This window comes from Pelobates fuscus, chromosome 9 (assembly GCF_036172605.1).
Source record: "Pelobates fuscus isolate aPelFus1 chromosome 9, aPelFus1.pri, whole genome shotgun sequence".
Lineage (NCBI taxonomy): Eukaryota > Metazoa > Chordata > Amphibia > Anura > Pelobatidae > Pelobates > Pelobates fuscus.
Window position 1 is genome coordinate 127694453 of NC_086325.1, and position 24333 is coordinate 127718785.

The 24333-nt window shown below is 46.8% G+C and overlaps 1 protein-coding gene across 2 annotated transcripts in view; it reads right to left on the reverse strand.

Annotated features, from left to right (window-relative positions):
* GABRA3 (gamma-aminobutyric acid type A receptor subunit alpha3) overlaps nucleotides 1-24333 on the reverse strand; it is a 513254-nt gene that overhangs the window by 236623 nt on the left and 252298 nt on the right. The gene's annotated exons all lie outside the window — the stretch shown is intronic.

The following is a 24333-nucleotide window of genomic DNA, read 5'->3' on the forward strand; positions in this document are numbered from 1 at the left end:
ATTTTCCCAAAAAGGTTTTCTAACTTGTTACATGATGTAATGTATTGCATATCTAAGTTTGGGATATTCCCTAAATGGCTCTTGCCTGTAATTAGCTTACGAAGTGTTTTTGTATACATTTAACTGACAGCACATGTGTTTTTGGAATATTCTCTAGAAGGCTCTTGCCTGTAATTAGCTTACGACGAGTTTTGTATACATTTGACTGACAGTACATGTGTTTGTTCTAATTTAATTTTAACCTTGTGGAAATGTCATTGAAAGTGTAACGTTTTTCAAATCTAAGCCAAGTTAAGAAGCCTATTTCAGTCAATAGTCATTCAGTCAGTATTTCATACAACCAAATGTACATTAGTATTAAATATATATATATACATATATATATATATTTATATATATATATATGTATGCGCCACACCATATAATACACATATATATTGCAAACTGCACATTAAATAATGATCCATACTCCACATTACTAACTATCCAACTGGCCAGCTAATCTAGTTCCCAGTTTTAAACAAAATGAAATACAGCACTTTAAGCAGGTTTCACACAGTACCTTTGTCTCAGGCTTAACTGCCTCCTCTCTCCCAGCTGTTAGACTCTCTGATGTCTTCAGAGGCTAACCTTTTAAAACCCTAGTGCTGGTTAATTACATTCACCTGGTATATAACATTCAAGGGGTGACTCCCACCAATTAACCCCATCATGCTGGGAATAGAGAGCACTCCAATCTATTACTAACATAGAAAGCCTCTCTGACCTTGCCACAACACATATTTACCTATTAAACACTTCATTTTGTCACATATACTAATAAATACTGTTTATAAACACAATATCCGGCACATAAACGTCTGTACTATTCATTTTCCATATAATCACGCTGTCCCATATTTTTGGCTTTACAGACTGCATCGGTTTCTCGCTTTTTCTGCGCTAAAGTTGTTTATTTCAAGGTCTTTTATTACAGGAACAGGTATTGTATTTTATCACTTTGCATTATAAAGCCATAGGCCTAAAATGTTTACATATTGGGTTTTATTACTTACCTCCACACCTGTCGTTAACTATGGAATTTTTCTTCGGTTAACCCTTAGCTCCAGTATTATTCTAGGCTTCCCCCGGTTCTACACAGTTAAACCATTTCGCATAACGTAATTTCTTTATGTCAAACCAAGGTATAGTTCACAACTCGTTTGTTACTACACCTCATATAAAACCTATCACGGTCTCAAGTTCATTACTACTTTTCCACAGGCTTACGCCCACGGTACGTTAATTCTTTACTATTATTTCTACTCAGACATACGGTCATACAGCCATCAGGCTCCGGTAAACACCAAAACCTGACCCGGTACTCAGCCATACCTTCAGGTACTTACGTCTATACCCAAATACGTCCAATCGTCACCCCAAGGCCTCATCCAGCCTTCTCACAAATATCTATTTCAGCCCAGTCACACACTTAAACCTTCCAGATCCCTCAATGCAGGATCTCACGTTGCGCCCCTAACAAACAACCTACTCCCAATTCAAATCATACGCCACCACGATACGCATAAATACGTCAACATCTGTCTTAAAGCCTCAGGACTCTTCCTCAAGGACAGCATAAGACGAGACTTACCACACTTATTACCACCAGAAGGTTCCAGATACCATTCGCAAGAAGTCAAGGTTAGTATCTACACAACATTGCAGTCCTCTCACCTTATCCTTAAATATACAATCGAACTGGCTACAGGGTCTAGGCTAATGCCTTAGCGCACCCTATCAGAAAACCCGTCCCAGCGAGGCCTTCCATCCCCCCCCACCTCAACACGGAGGTACGGCCCCACGCCCAAATCATAGTTACAAGCCTCGCATGCCCTACTACAGGGCGCTAGTCAGGGCCTCACCTGTCACGGCCACACGTTTTGATTTCTCTCTACTGTCACCGAGAGGCCAACATCCCGCCACCACGTCTGTGGCAACTACGTCATAAGCCAAATCATAGGTAGAGCCTCTCACCGCCACTTGGCATTAGCAGGGCCTCACCTATCCAAACATTCAACAGTTAAGTTTTTCGCTTTGGCATCTAGCATTACAGTCCAGTTCTTCCATATACACCACCCCACATACCCCGCCTACTTACCTTATGCCCCTTCTAATATATCTTTCACATAATCATTCCTTTTAGAATGTCCCAAGAACCTATTCCAACCAAAGAATTGACAGAAGAAACTCCATTCACGCCTACCAGACCCGGGTCTCCAGGCGAATCACTCACTCTTTCAACCCCCACGTCCTTGAGAGCATGGACTATTCCCATAATTACGGCCGAGCTTAGGCTCAGGGGAATCCCCTTTCCGGCCACAGCTAGGAAGGCTGAACTTTATAGGCTACTTACTCACCAAGCCCCCGAGCCCAGGCCAGGGACTAGCTCTCAAGGACAACCACCAAGCAACAGCACGGCCACCCAGGATACCCTGGCAGAGATCTTGGCCAATCTACAGACCCTCAATAGCAGGCTATCTAAGGTGGAAAGCGCCATCTCCTCCCCAGGTACTACCACGGTAGTCCCAGTCGCTTTCAAGGCTGTACCTACTATACCAACATGCCCTCCTATACTCCCCCCTCCAGCACCGGGCACAGCCATTACACCATTTGAGTCACCAGCACACTCCGTCCCTGACTCTATCAGGAAAGATATCCTAGACGGGAAGGATGTGTGTCTGGTGTCCTTGCTCATAGCCTCACAGGATGTACTCGAGAACAAGGCATTCAATTACGGTGATATCTCTGTGGTGCTCAAGACAAGGGATCCCAGGCTTAATCATCTGGTGGATTATCTCACCACAGGGTTCACTAAAGGGTTTCTCACGGGTATTGTAGCCATTCCCCCAGGTACACTAGAATGCCCTAATCTCCAGTCAGCACGTTTAGACCCAGTCTCCATAGACACTCTCATTGCCTCTGAAATCACCAACGGTTTCATGATCGGCCCCTTCACCTCTTCACCATTCTCCTCCTGGCGCAATAACCCCATTGGTATTGCTATTCACAAATATTCCACAAAAAAAAAAAAAAAAAGTCTAATTATTGATTTATCGGCACCGCACTCCTCTTTTGTTCCAAGCATAAACGCACTCATTCCAGCAGACGAATTCTCACTTCAGTACGTAACCATCGACGACGCCATACAGTCCATCATATCATCTGGTAATCGACCCTGGCTTAGCAAAACGGACATCACAAACGCGTTTAAATTACTACCCATGCACCCCTCACTCTGGCACTTACACGGTGTTAAATGGCGAGGGAAATATTACTTCTCTACACGACTCACTTTCGGTTCTCGAAGCAGCCCCAAACTGTTCGACATTTTCGCAGAGTCACTATGCTGGCTGCTTCTGAACGTCACCAGGTGTCACTCCGTTATCCACTACCTCGACGACTTTTTACTAATAGAGCCAGGGTCACCTTCACCCACAGCAATCAGAAGCACTACTGCACTATTTTCCACACTTGGAGTCCCTTTGTCCACAGCCAAAACTATAGGCCCCACAACTAAATTGACCTTTCTGGGGATAGAACTGGACTCGGTTAACCTCAGAGCTAGCCTCCCCCACGACAAACTGTCACGTTTGAGAGGGGAGATGACTTGTTCCTGCGGAATGATGTTTGCACTAGAAAATAACTTCAGTCCCTTCTCGGATCCCTGAACTTTGCGATGCGCATCATTCCGCAGGGAAGGTCTTTCATATCCAGACTCCTTTGCCTGCTGCACGGAGTTCCGGACTCTGGCACAGTTTCTTTGGACCCCCACGCCAAGGCTGACTTAGCTATGTGGGGGAAGTTTTTGAAGGACTGGAATGGAATCTCCATGTTTATTCCCCCTCTCTCCACCTCTTCACCCATCATCCACACAGACGCAGCAGCCAATACCGGTTTTGCAGCCATTTTTGGGAACCACTGGTTCAGGGGCCATTGGCCCACTGATTCGGATGCCTTGCCAGGATTCAGAGAGACCTCAGCACTATTTGAAATTTTTCCCATTGTGGCGGCCGCACACACCTGGGGTCATCTCTGGTCTGGCAAGGCAGTCAAATGCTACTCTGATAACTCGGCAGCTTGCGAAATCGTGAACAAAGGGCGATCATCTTCCCTGACCATCATGCGGCTGATTCGCAAGCTGACCTGGTTGGCAGCATCCGGCTAGTTTCACTTAGTTTGTTTTCACATCCCGGGTATTCACAACACCGCCACTGACGCTCTTTCTCGTTCTCAATTTCAGGCATTTTCTCAGGCACTCCCAACGGCTCACCTACAACCATCCAGGACACCACGGTTCCACGATCTAATCCTGGATTAAGCACACTCTTGAACCACGCTAGAGCACTCACTCACCAAGCATTATCACCAAACACGGCTATCACTTACAATAGGGCTCTTAATATATTTAATAAATTCACAGCAGAGTTCGGTTTACAAGGTGACTTCTCTATTCAAACCATGGTGGCTTTTGCCTCTTTTTTTCCACCTACACCTTAACCCCTTAAGGACCAAACTTTTGGAATAAAAGGGAATCATGACGTGTCACACACGTCATGTGTCCTTAAGGGGTTAAACTATCTCGCAACACCATTAAACTATATCTCACGGGGGTCCAGCACCACAGCCTCACCTTTTTTTCATAACAACACACCTTTCCTGTCTTCATACCCGGTCAAAAAGGTTTTGAAAGGAATATCAAAGGTTTCACCTCCACTCTCTACCATTCGATTACCTATAGATGGGCCTATCTTCAGGTCACTTAGCAATCTCCTTGACACAGCCCCATTCGACATCGGCACAAATACGGTGATCAAATCTGCTTTATATCTCGCTTTCTACGGTTTTCTCAGACCTAGAGAGTTCACCGTAATTTGTCAAGGAGATACGAAGCTAAGACTTAAAATATCACACCTCACTAAAATAGAGGATCACTACCAACTTTCGATCCCTACAACTAAAACCAACCGGTCACTACACCCTACTATAATTCCTCTCTTCCCTACTGATAATGCCTGGTGTCCGGTAAAAGTACTAGACCACCTACGGTCAACTCTGCACGGTCACCTACTGGACTCTCCGCTCTTAACACTACAAGGGCACCCGTTAACCACAGCAAAATTGATGGTTCATATCAGAATTCTGTTATCTAAGCTCGGACACAACCCGATTGCATTCTCTAGGCACTCCTTCCGTATAGGAGCAGCCTCTAGCACTAACACACCGGTCCATATCATCAAGAGACTGGGGCGGTGGAAATCCTCCATATATACTGCATATATTCCACAGCCGGAGAAAGAGCTTCGCCAAGCTTTCAGCAACTTGGTTTTGTAAAAAATGCAATAAAGTGTGTATTTCTCGAATTTATCTTTTTGCCCTCTTTTATTTACAGGCCCACTCGTACGTTGGTTTCGGCACACCACAACCAACTTTGCTCACAGTTACTATCCATTACGTATTTAAATTCCGAGCACAAGTTAAAAGGCCTGAACTTGTGGAGGCCTGAATTTGTGGGAGGAGTACCGTATATACTCGAGTATAAGCCGAGTTTTTCAGCCCATTTTTTGGGCTGAAAAACCCCAACTCGGCTTATACTCGAGTCAAGGTCTGTATTATGGCAATTTGCATTGCCATAATACAGACTGGGGGAGAGGGGGGCTGGCAGAGCTGTAACTTACCTGTTCTGCAGCTCCTGTCAGCTCTCTCCTCCTCCGCGCCGTCCGTTCAGCACCTCGGTCAGCTCCCAGTGTAAATCTCGCGAGAGCCGCGGCTCTCGCGAGACTTACAGTGTGAGCTGATAGAAGGAGCTGCACGGACGGCGCAGAGGAGGAGAGAGCTGACAGGAGCTGCAGGAAAGGTAAGTTACAGCTCTGCCAGCCCCCCTCTCCCCCCCACTGAACTGCCACTGGACCACCAGGGAAGGAGAGCCCCCCTCCCTGCCATGTATCAAGCAGGGAGGGGGGACGAAAAATAAATAAAAATATAAATAAAATAAATAATAATTAAAAAAATTATAATAAAAAAGGGGGTATAAGGACCACTGTGGGAGGGGGGGGGTATAAGGACCACTATGGGGGGGGGGGGTATAAGGACCACTATGGGAGGGGGGGGGGTATAAGGACCACTATGGGAGGGAGGGGGGGTATAAGGACCACTATGGGAGGGAGGGGGGGTATAAGGACCACTATGGGAGGGAGGGGGGGGTATAAGGACCGCTATGGGAGGAAGGGGGGGATAAGGACCACTATGGGAGGGAGGGGGGGGATAAGGACCACTATGGGAGGGAGGGGGGGATAAGGACCACTATGGGAGGGAGGGGGGGTATAAGGACCGCTATAGGAGGGAGGGGGGGGGATAAGGACCACTATGGGAGGGAGGGGGGGATAAGGACCACTATGGAAGGGAGGGGGGGAGAAAAGGAACACTATGGGAGGGAGGGGGGGATAAGGACCACTATGGGAGGGAGGGAGGGGGGATAAGGACCACTATGGGAGGGAGGGGGATAAGGACCACTATGGGAGGGAGGGGGGGATAAGGACCACTAGGGGAGGGGAGGGGGAAGTAAGGACCACTAGGGGAGGGGAGGGGGAAGTAAGGACCACTAGGGGAGGGGAGGGGTGAGTCAGGACCACTAGGGGAGGGGTGAGTCAGGACCACTGGGGGAGGGGGGTGAAGGAACACGGGGGTGGGGAGGTAAGGACCACTGAGGGAGGAGGAGGGGAGGTCAGGACATATGGGGGGGGGCGGCAAATATCCTTGCACCGGTCCTGCACACACTGCATTCATACACTGCATTCATACACACACTCACACTGCACTCATACACACACACACACTGCACTCATACACACACACACACTGCACTCATACACACACACACACTGCATTCATACACACACACACTGCATTCATACACACACACACTGCATTCATACACACACACTGCACTCATACACACGCTGCACTCATACACACACACGCTGCACTCATACACACACACGCTGCACTCATACACACACACGCTGCACTCATACGCACACACTGCATTCATTATACACACACTGTAAATAAATATTCAATTAATATATTTTTTTTAGGATCTAATTTTATTTAGAAATTTACCAGTAGCTGCTGCATTTCCCACCCTAGTCTTATACTCGAGTCAATAAGTTTTCCCAGTTTTTTGGGGAAAAATTAGGGGCCTCGGCTTATATTCGGGTCGGCTTATACTCGAGTATATACGGTAAGTCCCCTACTTAAACTCCCAGCCCCTACTCACCTCTGCCTTTCAGCTGATTGTTCCCACCCACCTACACCCTGTTATAATTACATTCTCCTTGGTGGGCCCTCTTTTATTTACAGGCCCACTCGTACGTTGGTTTCGGCACACCACAACCAACTTTGCTCACAGTTACTATCCATTACGTATTTAAATTCCGAGCACAAATATATATATATATACATATCTATATATATATATATATACATACATATCTATATCTATATCTATATCTATATATCTATCTATATCTATATCTATATCTATATCTATATCTATATCTATCTATATATCTATCTATATCTATCTATATATATATCTATATCTATATCTATATCTATATCTATATCTATATCTATATATACACACACATCTATATATATATATATATATATATATATATATACATATATATATATATATATATATATACATATTTATATATATATACATATTTATATATATATACATATCTATATATCTATATATATATATATATATATCTATATATATATATATATATGTATATATATATACATATACATATACATACATATATATACATACATATGTAGAAAGACCATTAGGCCTGAATTTGTGGGAGGAGTAAGTCCCCTACTTAAACTCCCAGCCCCTACTCACCTCTGCAGTTGCAGTTGATTGTCTATCCCCACAGCAACCAGCACTTCTGGTCCGAGCTTCCCGCCAAACAGCTTCAGTCTCCTGCAGCAAGAGGTGTTCAGCGGAATCCTCCGTCCATTCTGCGGCCCTGCCACCCGTTTTCCTCCCGGTCGCGGTACCTGGCTTCCGGTCACGAGACTGGCATGCTCACGTAAGCTAGTTGGGGAAATAGTGTTTGGCTATTTTCCTCCTTTCGGGCCTAAAAACGTAGGCTCCCTTTTTTCCTTTACACATATCCTTACTCGTTCATGTATTTCAGCGTTTGCGCCACTAAAAGTAGACAAACGCCCGCTATACTTACGCATTCGTACGGTCAAAACTGCCGAACCATGTATAGGCATAACTCTGGTGCTAATCGTTATATTTCTGTGTTAACTTTCGGTCATACGCACAAACCATGTACCTATTTACTTACCCGTTCGTGCATCTTAAGCGATTGATGTAAATCCTGTTCACCCCTCGCATACTTACCTAATTCATGATTTTTCGATTCGTGGAGAATTAAACAAACGCACATTATACTTTACCTAAACAGGTCCCTCGTAAAACTAAATCTACCGATCCCATTCTAATAATACAAGCATTTCATTCACACGAATTTCATTTAAAAGCACCTACTTTCTGTCATTTAACTGTTTATACCTACCTGTCAGTATAAGTTATTAAATCCGTTTAAAACTACCACCTTTTACTAAATTGTGTTTGCCGGTTTAATTATGTTTAAAACATTTAAAGCCATTTTTATACTAGTAATCGGTTCTTTTTCCTACACCTAAGTGGTTAGTAAACTATGTTTAAACGGTCATTTGTCAATTAAAATAGATTCCCCCTGACACCAAACTAAAAAGGGCAGAATTCCTTAATTCCACACCAACCCTGTACAAACACTACATACAGATATTAATTATTAACACAATCTGCTAGGGCAATTCTGGTAAAATCCCACATTTTATTTTACTACATCTTCTCCTTAAAGTTACACAGTCATTAATCCTGCCTCTGTCACATTTCTTTGGCTTCACAGATTGCCTCGGTTCCTTGCATTTCTGCTTAAAGTTAACAAATCAAGTTCTTTTATTTACAAACCCAGGTATAGTATTTACTCATTTTGGTTTCATCCATGTCTATGCCTCAATACAACACTCACTCTAGACTTGTCACAGTAAAACATGTTGTTATTTATAACATACTGTCACAGCCTTCGCCAATTATTAAATATTCATGGGTTTAATCCATAGCTCCAGTATTATTCTAGGCCTCCACCGGTTTCTACGCATAAAACCAGTTACGCTCATCAGAGTACCTGTACTACAAATCAAGGTATAGTACTCTACTCATTACAGGACCTTTTTCATACAAGACCTAACGCGGTCTCGATTCATTACGACTGACTCACGGTCCTACGCCCTCAGTGTGTTAATTCTTAAAAAAAATTCTACCCAAGCCTACGGTTATACTGCCATCAGGCAAGAAAACACCCAACCTACCTAACCCGGTACTCAGCCATACCACCAGGTACTTACGTCCTTACTCATGTACGGCAATCACTACCCCAAGGCCTCAATCAGCCTCTCTCCATAGCGTAAACCCGTCCCAGCCTTATACTAACCATTCAGATCCCTCAATTCAGGATCTCATGTTGTGCTCCTAACAGCCAACCCTCTCTACAAATCATACGCCACCAAGCTATGCATAAATACATAAACATCTGTCTTAATCCTTAGGCTTCTTCTACGAGGACAGCAGCAGCCAAGACTCGCTACATTAAAATACTAGAAGGTTCCAGTTCTCGATTACAACCTTTTCAAGGTTAGTATCCACACATTACGCCAGAATTCCCAGTCAACCTTAAGTATACAAGTGAACTGGCTACAGGGTCTAGGCTACCGCCTTAGCTCACCCTATTAAAAAATCCGGTCCCGCAAGGCCATCTCCCACCTCAACACGGAGATACGGCCCCATGCCCAAATCGTAGTTATACGCCTCGCCCGCCCTACTACAGGGTTATAGTCAGGGCCTCACCTTTTACGGCCACACGTTTTGAAGCTCTTTACAGTCACCGAGAGGCCAACACCCCGCCACCACGTCTGTGGCCACAATTTTCTAAGCCAAATCATAGGTAGAGCCTCTCACCGCCACTTGGCATTAGCAGGGCCTCACCTATCACAAATTTCACAGCTAAGTTTTTAACTTTGGCACTAGCATTACAGTCCAGTTCTTCTAAAAATACCCCCCTCATATCCCTCCCGGTTCCCTTACTCCCCTTCTAATATCTCATTCACTAAATCATTTTTAGAATGTCCCAAGAACCAACCCCCATCGAAGAGTTGCCAGAAGAGATCCCGTTTACTCCCACCAGACCGGAGTCTCCAGGCGAATCTCTCACCCCCTCAACTCCCACGTCCTTGAGAGCATGGACTTTTCCTAAAATTACAGGCGGGCTTAGGCTCAGGGGAATCCCCTTTCCAGCTATGGCTAGAAAGAAGAACTTTACAGACTGCTCACCTACCAAGCCCCTGAGCCTAGGCCAAGCGCTAGCTCTCAAGGACAGCCACCAAGCACTGTCACGGCCACCCATGATACCCTGGCAGCAATCTTGGCCAACTTGCAGACTCTAAATAACAGGCTATCTAAGGTGGAGAGCGCCATCGCCTCCCCAGGTAATACCCCGGGCCTCCCAGTCTCCACCCCGGCTGTCCCTGCTGTACCACCATGCCCCCCCCCCATACTCCCCCTCTCCAGCACCAGCCACAGCTATATCACCTTTCGAGTCACCAGCTCACTCCGTCCCAGACTCCATCAGGAAATAAATCTTAGACGGGAAGGACGTGTGTCTGGTGTCTCTGCTCATAGCTTCCCAGGACATACTGGAGAACAGAGCATACAATTACGGGGACATATCAGTGGTGCTTAAGACGAGAGACCCCAGGCTTAACAAGAAACTATCCATCCCCCAGTTCGTGATAGCCTTCGGGATATACCGTGACGTCATCTGAACGGTGTATCCCCACAGAAGAGAGGAGTTAGACCTCTACCTCCACAAGGTGGTGGATCTAGGCATCAAGTATGGGTGCTCCTCTTTCTACGACTATCATAAGTCAGTATCAGCAAAGGCGGCGACCCATCTGAAACAGTTTAATGTCAGAATTAACTGGTGTCAGATGGATAAGGAACTATTCTGTCGCCACTTCGCTGGTCTCAGGCCCCCGTCTTGCACCATATGTAAATCTACATCCCATACGGCGGACTTATGTCCTTCCGAAGCAGATCCTACCACCTCCACTCCCACCCCTCATCCCACTTTCACCCCTCACAACAAACCAGCGGGTGGTCTACGTGACAAGCTGGGTAGGCCCATCTCCTTTCTAGGCAAGGCGCAGGTGCACATCTGCTCCATATGCTTCAGGGCACATACCAAGACCATGTGCCCAGCCAGGTTGTCCCCAAACAAATGACTAACTGTTTTTTTACCTAAGGTCACACCCTAGCAGGCACTTGGTGGAATATCTGACCACTGGGTTCAAACAGGGTTTTCTCACAGGTATCGTAGCCATCCCCACAGGCACACTGGAATGTCCCAATCTTTTGTCAGCATGCCAAGATCCAGTTTCCACAGACACTCTCCTTTCCTCTGAAATTGCCAACGGTTTCATGATCAGCCCCTTCACCTCCTCACCATTTTCCTCCTGGCGCAGTAACCCCATTGGTGTTGCAGTACACAAATATTCTAATTAAAAAAACGGCTAATTATTGATTTATCGGCACCGCACTCTTCTTTTGTTCCCAGCATAAATGCACTCATACCCGCAGACACATTCTCACTTCAGTACGTAACAATTGACAACGCCATACAGTCCATCATCTCTTCTGGTCGTCGCCCCTGGCTCAGCAAAACGGACAGCACAAATGCTTTTAAATTACTACCCATGCACCCCTCACTCTGCCACTTGCACGGTGTTAAATGGCGAGAAAAGTACTACTTCTCCACACGACTCACTCTCGCCTCTCGAAGCAGCCCCAAACTGTTCGATATCTTCGCTGAGACACTATGCTGGCTGCTTCTGAACGTCCTCAGGTGTCACTCCATTATCCATTACTTAGACGACTTATTACTTATAGAGACAGGGGCACAAACACCCACCGCTATCAGCAGTACTACAGCACTTCTTTCCACACTTGGTGTACCATTATCCCCATCAAAAACAATCGGCCCCACAACTAAATTAACCTTTTTGGGGATAGAGCTAGACTCTGTTACCCTCCGAGCTAGCCTCCCCCACGACAAACTGACCCGCTTGAGAGGGGAGATAGACATGTTCCTGCGGAATGATGTTTGTACCAGAAGGGAACTTCAGTCCCTTATGGGATCCCTTAACTTCGCCATGCGCATCATCCCGCAGGGAAGGTCTTTTATATCCAGGCGTCTTTGCCTGTTCCATGGGGTACCGGACTCTAGCCCAGTTTCATTGGACCCCCACACCAAGGCTGACTTAGCTATGTGGGGGAAGTTTTTGGCAGATTGGAACGGTATCTCCATGTTTATCCCCTCTCTCTCCATTTCTTCACCCATCATTCACACAGACGCTGCAGCCAACACTGGTTTCGCAGCCATCTTTGGGAACCACTGGTTCAGGGGTCACTGGCCCGCTGAGACGGATGCCTTGCCAGGATTTAGGGAGACCTTAGCCCTATTTGAAATCTATCCCATTGTGGCGGCCGCACACACCTGGGGTCATCTCTGGTCCGGCAAGGCAGTAAAATGCTACTCTGTCAACTTGGCGGCTTGCAAAATCATTAACAAGGGGCGCTCATCATCCCTGACCATCATGCGGCTGATTCGCAAGATGACCTGGCTGGCAGCAACCGTCCAGTTTCACTTAGTTTGTTTTCACATCCTGGGTATCCACAACACGGCTGCTGTTGCTCTTTCTCGCTCTCAATTCCAGGTATTCTCCCAGGCACTCCCTACGGCTCACCACCAGCCATCCAGGACACCACGGTTTCACGAACTAATCCTGGATTGAGCACACTAATGCATCACGCTAGGACTCTCACTCACCAAGCACTATCACCTAACACAGCTATCTCTTACAATAGGGCACTTACCATATTTAACAAATTCACTGCAGAATTCGGTTTACAAGGCGACTTTTCTACACAAACTATGGTGGCTTTTGCCTCTTTCTGCCACTTACATCTTAAACTTACTCACAACACCATTAAACTTTACCTCACCGGGGTTCAGCACCATAGCCTTACCAATTTTCCTAACAACACCACCTTCCTGTCATCATATCCCATTAAAAAGGTCTTGAAAGGTATATTAAAGGTTTCAGTTCCACTCACCACCACAAGACTACCTATAGATGGGCCTATCTTTAGATCACTTCTAATTCACTCCTTGATGAATCTCCGTTCGATCCCAACATAAACCTGGTGATCAAATCGGCTATTTATCTTACTTTCTACGGTTTTCTCAGACCCAGAGAGTTCACTGTTGTTTGTCAAGGAGATATCACGCACAGCCTAAAAACATCACACCTCACAATGGTGGAGGATCACTGCCTACTTATGATCCCATCAACTAAAACTAATCATTCACAACACCCCACCATAATTCCTCTCTTCCCTACCGATAATGCCTGGTGCCTGGTCAAGGCGCTAGACCACCTATGGTCAACTCATCACGCGCACTTACCAGACTCTCCGCTCTTATCACTACAAGGGCACCCGCTCACCACGGCTAAATTCACGACACACGTCAGAACACTACTAGCTAAACTGGGTTTTAATTTGGCTTCATTCTCCAGGCACTCCTTCCGCATGGGAGCCACCTCATCAGTCTCTAGCACAAACACCCCGGTCCACATCATCAAGAGACTGGGTCGTTGGAAATCCTCCGTACACCATACATATATACCACGACCGGAGAAAGAGCTTTGTCAAGCTTTCAGGAACTTGGTTATGTAAAAAGGCAATAAAGTGTGTATTTTCTCGAACTTCTCTTTTGCCCTCTTTTATTTACAGGCCCACTCGTACGTTGGTTTCGGCACACCACAACCAACTTTGCCCTTACAGATACTATCCATTATGGATTAAATTCCGAGCACAAGTAGAAAGGCCATTAGGCCTGAATTTGTGGGAGGAGTAAGTCCCCTACTTAAACTCCCAGCCCCTACTCACCTCTGCCGTTCCAGTTGATTGTCCCCACCCACCTACACCCTGTTATCATTACATTCTCCTTGGTGGGCCCTCTTTTATTTACAGGCCCACTCGTACGTTGGTTTCGGCACACTACAACCAACTTTGCCCTTACAGATACTATCCATTACGTATTAAATTCCGAGCACAAATATATATACATATATATATATATATACATATACATACATACAGTTGCAAGAAAAAGTATGTGAACCCTTTGGAATGATATGGATTTCTGCACAAATTGGTCATAAAATGTGATCTGATCAACATCTAAGTCACAACAATAGACAATCACACTCTGTTTAAACTAATAACACACAAAGAATGAAATGTTGCCATGTTTTTATTGAACACACCATGTAAACATTCACAGTGCAGGTGGAAAAAGTATGTGAACCCCTAGACTAATGACATCTCCAAAAGCTAATTGGAGTGAGATGTCAGCCAACTGGAGTCCAATCAATGAGATGAGATTGGAGGTGTTGGTTACAGCTGCCCTGCCCTATAAAAAACACACACAAGTTCTGGGTTTGCTTTTCACAAGAAGCATTGCCTGATCTGAATGATGCCTCGCACAATAGAGCTCTCAGAAGACTTACGATTAAGAATTGTTGACTTGCATAAAGCTGGAAAGGGTTATAAAAGTATCTCCAAAAGCCTTGCTGTTCATCAGTCCACTGTAAGACAAATTGTCTATAAATGGAGAAAGTTCAGCACTGCTGCTACTCTCCCTAGGAGTGGCCGTCCTGTAAAGATGACAGCAAGAGCACAGCGCAGACTGCTCAATGAGGTGAAGAAGAATCCTAGAGTGTCAGTTAAAAACTTACAAAAGTCACTGGTGTAACAGATCCTTCCCAACCTCTGATGGATGTGAAACAAACAAGGGAATTGCAACTTACACATCCATTCGTTTCATTCCTCTGTTCGTCTGGTTCCGTGCGAATTTCGCGTGTAATACAGAGGTGGCCGCCATTTCGGGACTTTGCACGTGTTCGCGGCCATCTTGTGTGCGAACAGCGGTGTTCGCCTGTTTGCGTATCCGTTTTCAGTTCCATGCGGTTACAGGCAAACACCGCTGAGTCCTCCAGACCTCCATAAGTTCGTACGGAAACTACCGAACGTCCCCTCGTTCGGTAGTTATATGCAATCATCTATGGGGATTCCAGCGAACCCCGCGATTCGCATGGATGGCAAGAATATCATACCTTTTTACCGTGCGAACGGAGACCGACCGCAAGGCCAAAACTCATGGAACTAATTTCGGCTAGTTGGTCTGTGCGGTCGGTCAAAACTTTGGAACGTTGTATCTCCCGAACTATACATCCGAATGGGGTGATTTTTGGATATATTGTCCCCCTGAAGGAGAGCTATCCAGCGCTACCGGATTTACAGCGGTACCCCCTGTTTTTGGGGTACATCCAGAACTGGTGGAAAAATGTGGACATTTTAATTGGGTTATGTAGTTATCTGAGGGGAGGAGACGTGGGGGTGTTACCATCTGTATTATTGGTTGTTTTCATCCTCCCCCTGGGAGTGTTCTGTGTGTATCTATTCCTAATAAAAAGCAGGCTGGGTGTTCCAGTCCTCAGTTCATCTTGACCCTTCAAAACGTAGCCTCGTCTCGTTCTTGGAAGGGGATTATTTGGGAATATTATTCTGCTCCTGTTTACAGCTGAACCTGCTCCTCACTCTGGATATCGTGGATGGGATTACATCAGCCTACTTCTCCACAGCAGCTTGCAGGGAAAAAGGACGTCTTCAACGGCAGAAACCCTCTCTCTATTTGGGTAGCCGTTACATTGGTGGCAGCGGTGGGATGGTTCTTTTTGCCCAAGGAGCAAGTGCTGAATGGAGTCTCAGTATGCCAAGCTGAAAAGACCCACACTGAAAGATCTATTGGAAAATCGTGGTAGGAGTGCCAGTAACAGACCAAGGAGAGAGCTGATAGCTGACCTACTGGAGCTGGACGAAATGGATAGATCCATGGAGGTAACTGAACCTATTGCACCGGTCAGCGAGAACGATGTACTCACTGCTATTGTACAGCGAAGATTAGCATTATATCCAGAAAAGACCACGGAGCTATTAGACAGACTGTTCAAGAACGCAAAAGAGGAGATCGAGACTAAGAGGAGGCAAGACACGGAACATGTATTGGCGCAACAAGCTAGTACACATATAGTTCCTACTCCTCCTCCCGTGGCTGCAGGGAAGAAAATACCATTTACTGCATTTAAAGCGTTTGCAGAAAATGAGGAAGAAATTGATGGATATTTGGCAGATTTTGAGCGACAGTGCTCACTGCACCAGATACCCCCAGACCAATGGGTTACTATTCTGGCTGGAAAACTTTCAGGAAAAGCAAATGAGGCTTTTCGGGCACTCACGGCCGAAGATATCACACAATATCAGCGGGTGAAAGCCGCACTACTCACCCGATACGCAGTCACCCCAGAGGCGTATCGCCGTCGCTTCCGGGAGTCCAAAAAGAAGGCAGCGGACTCCCACATGGAATGGGCAAACAAGCTACAAAGGGTGGCATCACATTGGATGCAAGGGTGCAATGCTAACACCGGAGAAGAAGTGCTACAATTGTTCTTGATGGAACATTTCTTCCAAGATTTGGCGGCAGATACACAGGATTGGGTGAGAGATCGCCGCCCAGCCAACTTAAATGAGGCAGCACGACTAGCGGACGAATATGTGGAAACGAGAAAAGTGAGCCAAGGTACTACACGACCAGCACCTAGAACAGAGGCCCGCACCCCAACCTACGCTGCACGCACAGAATTCCGGGCCCCGGTACCCCCAGGACCTCCACGTCCTCAAGGGTCTAACAACCAGCCCCGGGAATCCTACAAAGTGACGTGTCATCGCTGCGGCAACCTGGGACATATTGCCCGTGTTTGCCCGTTGGGATCAGCCAATAATAACTGGAGGCGCACATCCAACACCGAAAGCCCATCTTCACGCCCCGCTGCTGCTCACTGCCTGGAAATTGAAGGGAGTCCTGAGGAATGCCTGGGAATATTATATGAGGCCAACCCCATACAAGCGGCTTCCCCAGATAATCGCCAGCACCACCGTCAGGAGGTGCGTGTAAATGGACAGATAGCACGAGGCCTAAGGGACACTGGCGCTACCATCACTTTAATACAAAAGCATCTGGTGAAACCAGAACTTGTGTCTAACCGTACTGTTGCTGTTCGGGTCGCAGGGGGGGCTGTCTTTCGCTTACCCACCGCCCGGGTACACTTGGATTGGGGAGTCGGGTCAGGAAAGACCACGGTGGGCATTATGGACAACCTACCCGCTGAGGTCGTGTTGGGCAATGATATTGGCCCTCTAGCCTCGGCCTTTTTACCCACTACTGCTGCGGCTTGCCCCGTGACCACCCGCTCACAGACCCGTATCGAGGACGATCTGCCAACAGGTCGGGAGACCCAGGTAAGCCACCGACAGACACCTAGCAATGACACTACCGAGAGACCGCTAGCTTGGGACACCCCAGAGGAGTTTGGGAGGGAAACTAGACAGGACCCCACCCTCCGAAAGTACCGAGAGCTAGCTGACAATAGAGGGGATGAGCGGGAACGGTTTATATGGGAGGGGGACCGATTATACAGATTAACCGAAGGCAGGAAGAGAGGCTGTGCTCCTTCGCAGAAGCGCCAATTAGTGGTACCTAGAAAGTACCGATTGGAGCTTCTCCGAATTGGCCACGACATTCCGTTAGCAGGACATCTAGGGGGTAACCGCACAACCTACAGAATCACTCAGACCTTCTTTTGGCCAGGAATCTCGAAGGACGTGCGCCGTTACTGTAGCACGTGTGATGTATGCCAGAGGGTGGGGAAGAGAGGGGATCATCCGAAAGCTCGACTGTCCCCTATGCCTGTGATCGAGGAACCATTTAGCAGGGTGGCAGTCGATCTAGTAGGACCCCTACCTAACCCCAGTCCCTCTGGTAAGAAATACATTCTTACCGTGGTGGACTATGCCACCCGCTACCCAGAAGCCGTCGCTCTGACGAATATCCAGGCTGACACTGTCGCCAGCGCGCTAGTCGGGATATTCACCAGAGTAGGATTTCCCCAGAAAATCTTGTCGGACAGAGGGACCCAGTTTACCGCAGACTTAACCCAGCAGTTGTGGAAGGTCTGTGGTATTAAGCCCCTGCTTAGTTCACCGTACCACCCCCAGACTAACGGTCTCTGTGAACGCTTTAATGGTACCCTAAAGCAATTGCTACGGACCTTTACGGCGGAATACAGAGACTGGGAGCGATTTTTGCCACACCTCCTGTTTGCTTACCGGGAGGTGCCGCAGGAGTCCACTGGGTTCTCTCCCTTTGAACTGCTCTATGGACGGAGGGTGCGAGGCCCCCTCGACCTCATCCGAGAGCACTGGGAGGGAGAGACGGAACACGAAGGTGTCCCCATCGTACCATATGTGCTAGAAATGCGGGACCGTATGGAACAGTTAGCCCGGATGGCCCGGGATCATCTCCATGCGGCCCAGGGTCGGCAGAAACATTGGTACGATCGGAACGCTAGGCTGAGAACATTCCAGGTAGGACAGAAAGTTCTGGTACTTAAACCCGTTCGAGGAAATAAATTGCAGACCTCCTGGCAAGGCCCCTACAAAGTAGTAGCCCAGGTCTGTGACACCACCTATATCATTGCCAGTAGCAAGGACGAAAAGATACAGAAGTCCTTTCATATAAACCTATTAAAGGAATACCAAGAACGGCCCGAAGACATAGCCGCCATATGCATCCCCGCCACTGAGGACCCTGACAGTCTCCCCATCCCTGATCTATTAGCCAACCCCGAGTCCAAAACTCTGCTTAATACGGTACAGCTAGGGGAGCGATTAACTCCCACAGAACGAGAACAACTCCAGCAATTACTAGTTGAAAAGAGGTTAACCTTTTCCCAGGAGCCAGGTTACACACCTGTAGCGACCCATTACGTAGAAACCCCAGGACAAGCCCCGCTCCGACAACATCCCTATAGAATTCCCGAGGCTGTAAAAGAAGAGATGAGGAAGGAGATTCAGGAGATGTTAAAACTAGGGGTTATAGAGCCATCCGACAGTCCCTGGGCATCTCCCGTCGTCCTAGTCCCCAAAAAGGATGGGACGACCCGGTTCTGTGTCGATTATCGACGCCTCAACGACCGAACTGTGACAGACGCATACCCCATGCCCCGAGTAGACGAGCTATTGGATCGCATTGCCAGGGGACGCTATCTGACCACCATTGACTTGTGCAAGGGGTACTGGCAGATTCCCCTGGCCAAGGACGCTATCCCTAAGTCGGCGTTTGTCACCCCGTTTGGCCTGTACCAGTTTAAGGTCATGCCCCAGCTACCTTTCAGCGCTTAGTGGACCGCCTCCTTGATGGCTTCCAGGACTTCGCTTGCGCATACCTGGATGACATTGCGATCTATAGCGAGACTTGGGGGGAACACCTACAACACATAGAGACTGTGTTGGATCAGATTAGGGCCGCCGGCCTAACTCTGAAGCCGGAGAAGTGTAACTTTGGCATGGCTGAAGTCCAGTATTTGGGACACAGGGTGGGGTGTGGGAAACAACGACCAGAACCCGCTAAAGTAGAGGCCGTAGCCAATTGGCCCACACCCCACACTAAGACACAAGTGTTAGCATTTTTAGGGACAGCAGGGTACTACAGGAGATTTGTCCCTGACTACAGCGCCATCGCCAAACCCTTGACAGATTTAACAAAGAAAAATTTACCTAGGGTAGTCCTGTGGTCTCCCGCCTGTGAAACAGCATTTCAAACCTTGAAACAAGCCTTAATCAATGCACCTGTTTTGTCTGCCCCCGTCCCTAACAAAAGATTTGTCGTCCACACAGATGCGTCCATGTACGGACTGGGGGCAGTGCTAAGCCAGGTCGGCGAAGACGGGGGCGAACACCCTGTCGCGTATCTCAGCAGAAAACTGTTACCTAGAGAAGTGAGTTACGCGGCAGTGGAAAAAGAGTGCTTAGCCCTGGTCTGGGCACTAAAGAAATTGACCCCATATCTGTATGGTCAAGAATTCACCTTAATTACTGATCATAACCCCCTTGTATGGCTGAACAGAGTAGCTGGAGATAATGGACGCTTACTGAGATGGAGTCTCGCACTACAGCCATACAATTTTTCCATCCAATATCGCCCTGGCAAGTTTAATGGGAACGCGGACGGTCTGTCCAGACAAACAGAACTATTGCCCTAACAAAGGACCGGACAGCCCCAAGTTGACCCGAAAAGGATCAATCCGGGTCTGCCGGAGTGTTCCACAAAAGGGGAGCAGTGTAACAGATCCTTCCCAACCTCTGATGGATGTGAAACAAACAAGGGAATTGCAACTTACACATCCATTCGTTTCATTCCTCTGTTCGTCTGGTTCCGTGCGAATTTCGCGTGTAATACAGAGGTGGCCGCCATTTCGGGACTTTGCACGTGTTCGCGGCCATCTTGTGTGCGAACAGCGGTGTTTGCCTGTAACCGCATGGAACTGAAAACGGATACGCAAACAGGCGAACACCGCTGAGTCCTCCAGACCTCCATAAGTTCGTACGGAAACTACCGAACGTCCCCTCGTTCGGTAGTTATATGCAATCATCTATGGGGATTCCAGCGAACCCCGCGATTCGCATGGATGGCAAGAATATCATACCTTTTTACCGTGCGAACGGAGACCGACCGCAAGGCCAAAACTCATGGAACTAATTTCGGCTAGTTGGTCTGTGCGGTCGGTCAAAACTTTGGAACGTTGTATCTCCCGAACTATACATCCGAATGGGGTGATTTTTGGATATATTGTCCCCCTGAAGGAGAGCTATCCAGCGCTACCGGATTTACAGCGGTACCCCCTGTTTTTGGGGTACATCCAGAACTGGTGGAAAAATGTGGACATTTTAATTGGGTTATGTAGTTATCTGAGGGGAGGAGACGTGGGGGTGTTACCATCTGTATTATTGGTTGTTTTCATCCTCCCCCTGGGAGTGTTCTGTGTGTATCTATTCCTAATAAAAAGCAGGCTGGGTGTTCCAGTCCTCAGTTCATCTTGACCCTTCAAAACGTAGCCTCGTCTCGTTCTTGGAAGGGGATTATTTGGGAATATTATTCTGCTCCTGTTTACAGCTGAACCTGCTCCTCACTCTGGATATCGTGGATGGGATTACATCAGCCTACTTCTCCACAGCAGCTTGCAGGGAAAAAGGACGTCTTCAATGGCAGAAACCCTCTCTCTATTTGGGTAGCCGTTACAACTGGCAAATGCTAACATCCCTGTTAGCGAATCTACAATACGTAAAACACTAAACAAGAATGGATTTCATGGGAGGATACCACAGAGGAAGCCACTGCTGTCCAAACAAAACATTGTTGCACGTTTACAGTTTGCACAAGAGCATCTGGATGTTCCACAGCAGTACTGGCAAAATATTCTGTGGACAGATGAAACTAAAGTTGAGTTGTTTGGAAGAAACACACAACACTATGTGTGGCGAAAAAGAGGAAAAGCACACCGACATCAAAACCTCATCCCAACTGTGAAGTATGGTGGTGGGGGCATCATAGTTTAGGGCTGCTTTGCTGCGTCAGGGCCTGGACGGATTGCTATCATTGAAGGAAAAATGAATTCCTAAGTTTATCAAGACATTTTGCAGGAGAACTTAAGGCCATCTGTCTACCAGCTGAAGCTCAACATAAGATGGGTGTTGCAACAGGACAATGACCCAAAGAATAGAAGTAAATCAACAACAGAATGGCTTAAACAGAAGAAAATACGCCTTCTAAAGGGGCCCAGTCAGAGTCCTGACCTCAACCCGATTGAGATGCTGTGGCATGACCTCAAGAAAGCGATTCACACCAGACATCCCAAGAATATTGCTGAACTGAAACAGTTCTGTAAAGAGGAATGGTCAAGAATTACTCCTGACCGTTGTGCACGTCTGATCTACAACTACAGGAAACGTTTGGTTGAACGGCAGAAATCCATATAATTCCAAAAAGTTTAAAAACTTTTTCTTGCAACTGTATGTGTCAGATTTGTTTGCCATAAACAATGGCTCCAGATAGGGCTGCCTTATGTCCCCACTGCTCCACATACTAGCACTGGAACCTTTATCAGCTGTAATCAGGAGAGAAACAAATATACAGGGCATTCATATTGTCACCTCTGAGCCTCAAAAGATTACCCTTTTTACCGATAATATTTTTCTAGTTATGTCTAAGCCCTGGCAATCCTTGCAATATATACAGGAAGAGCTTATGGGGCAGTTTAATATCATAAAGTAAATACCTTAAAATAAATACCTTAAAATACCAGGCACTGGCTCTCAATACTCCAGAAGCTTGCCTAATCCAGTTAAAGGAAAATATAGATTTGACTGGAGGATAGACTATACCCAATATCTGGGTATTTGGATATATTCAAATTTACAAAACATAACATAATTTAAAGTCAGTATGGGGATCAAGTCCGCGGGAAATTGGATAGGTGAGGAATATATGAGATTTCCTGGTCGGGGTGTAATGTCTTGGTAAAAATTATAGTGTGGCATTACTTACGAAGGAATGTACTACTAACAATAGGTCAACAATCATTGAAGACAGAAGAAGGAGTTAGTCAGAACCAATAACTACAGTAACAAACCACCACATGCAACAAAGACTTGACTCATCTCCAATTGCCACATCATCCTCCTCGTTTTTTCAAAACGCTCTGCTAGACCCGCTTCAGTCTGGTTTCCGCGCTAAGCACTCTGTGGAAACGGCACTGACCAAAGTATCCAATGATCTACTCGCTGCAAAATCTCGTGGTCACTACTCTATCCTAATTCTCCTTGACCTGTCTGTGGCTTTGGACACTGTTGATCATCAACAGCTTCTTCTCATCCTCCGCAATATTGGTCTACAAGATATTGCTCTCTCCTGGTGCTCCTCCTACCTCTCCTACCTCTCCCAGCGCTCTTTCAGTGTTTCTTTCTCTGGATCTGCTTCCTCTCCCCAACTCCTCTCTGTTGGTGTCCCCCAAGGTTCAGTCCTTGGTCCCCCACTGTTCTCCATCTATACTGCCTCCCTTGGTAAACTCATTAGCTCCTTTGGCTTCCAATATCATTTCTATGCAGATAACACGCAAATCTACCTGTCCTCTCCTGATCTCTCCCCGTCCCTCTTGACTAGTGTATCTGACTGCCTCTCTGCTGTTTCTAACTGGATGGCTGCCCACTTCCTTAAACTAAACTTGACCAAAACTGAAATTCTGGTCTTTCCTCCCTCAAGTGTTGTTACTCCTGTGTCTGTCTCCCTCCAAGTCAATGGTGCTACCATCAGCTCCACCACGCAGGCTCGCTGCCTAGGTGTTCTCTCCGACCTCTCATGTAAGCCATGTTCCGCCCCTACTTAACGCCAGATGCGACTAAGGTGTTGGTCCATTCCACTGTCCTTTCTCGCCTTGACTACTGTAATCCGCTTTTCAGTGGTCTTACGTGCTCCCAACTTGCGCCGTTACAGTCCATAATGAATGCGGCGAGGCTCATCTTCCTGTCCGCCTGCACATCCCATGCCTCACCCTTCTGTCAGTCCCTACATTGGCTTCCTATAAAATATAGAGCTCAATTTAAAATTCTGGTTCTTGCTTTTAAATCTCTACATAATGCTGCTCCCACCTATCTATTCTCCCTTATACACAAGTATGTCCCATCTAGGCCCTTACGATCTGCTGAAGACGTCTATCTTCTGTCCGTACTCCCACCTCTGATGCTCGCCTTCAAGATTTCTCGAGGGCTGCACTGTTTCTGTGGAACTCGCTTCCCTCCTCCGTTAGATGCTCACCCAGTCTACACTCCTTCAAAAAATCGTTAAAAAACCACTTCTTCATAAAAGCGTATCAATTAAAACTGTTAATAGCTCCCAACTGGTTCCTCTTCTGCAACTGTCACTAGTCTAATACTATCCTTACCTTTTGTGTCATTTTACCCCACTCCCTTTAGTATGTAAGCTCATTGAGCAGGCCCTCAACCCCTCTGCAGAATTTGACGGCGCTCTATAAATATCATAATAATAATAATAAAAGGACCCAACCATCAACAGGTTGAGATGGTCC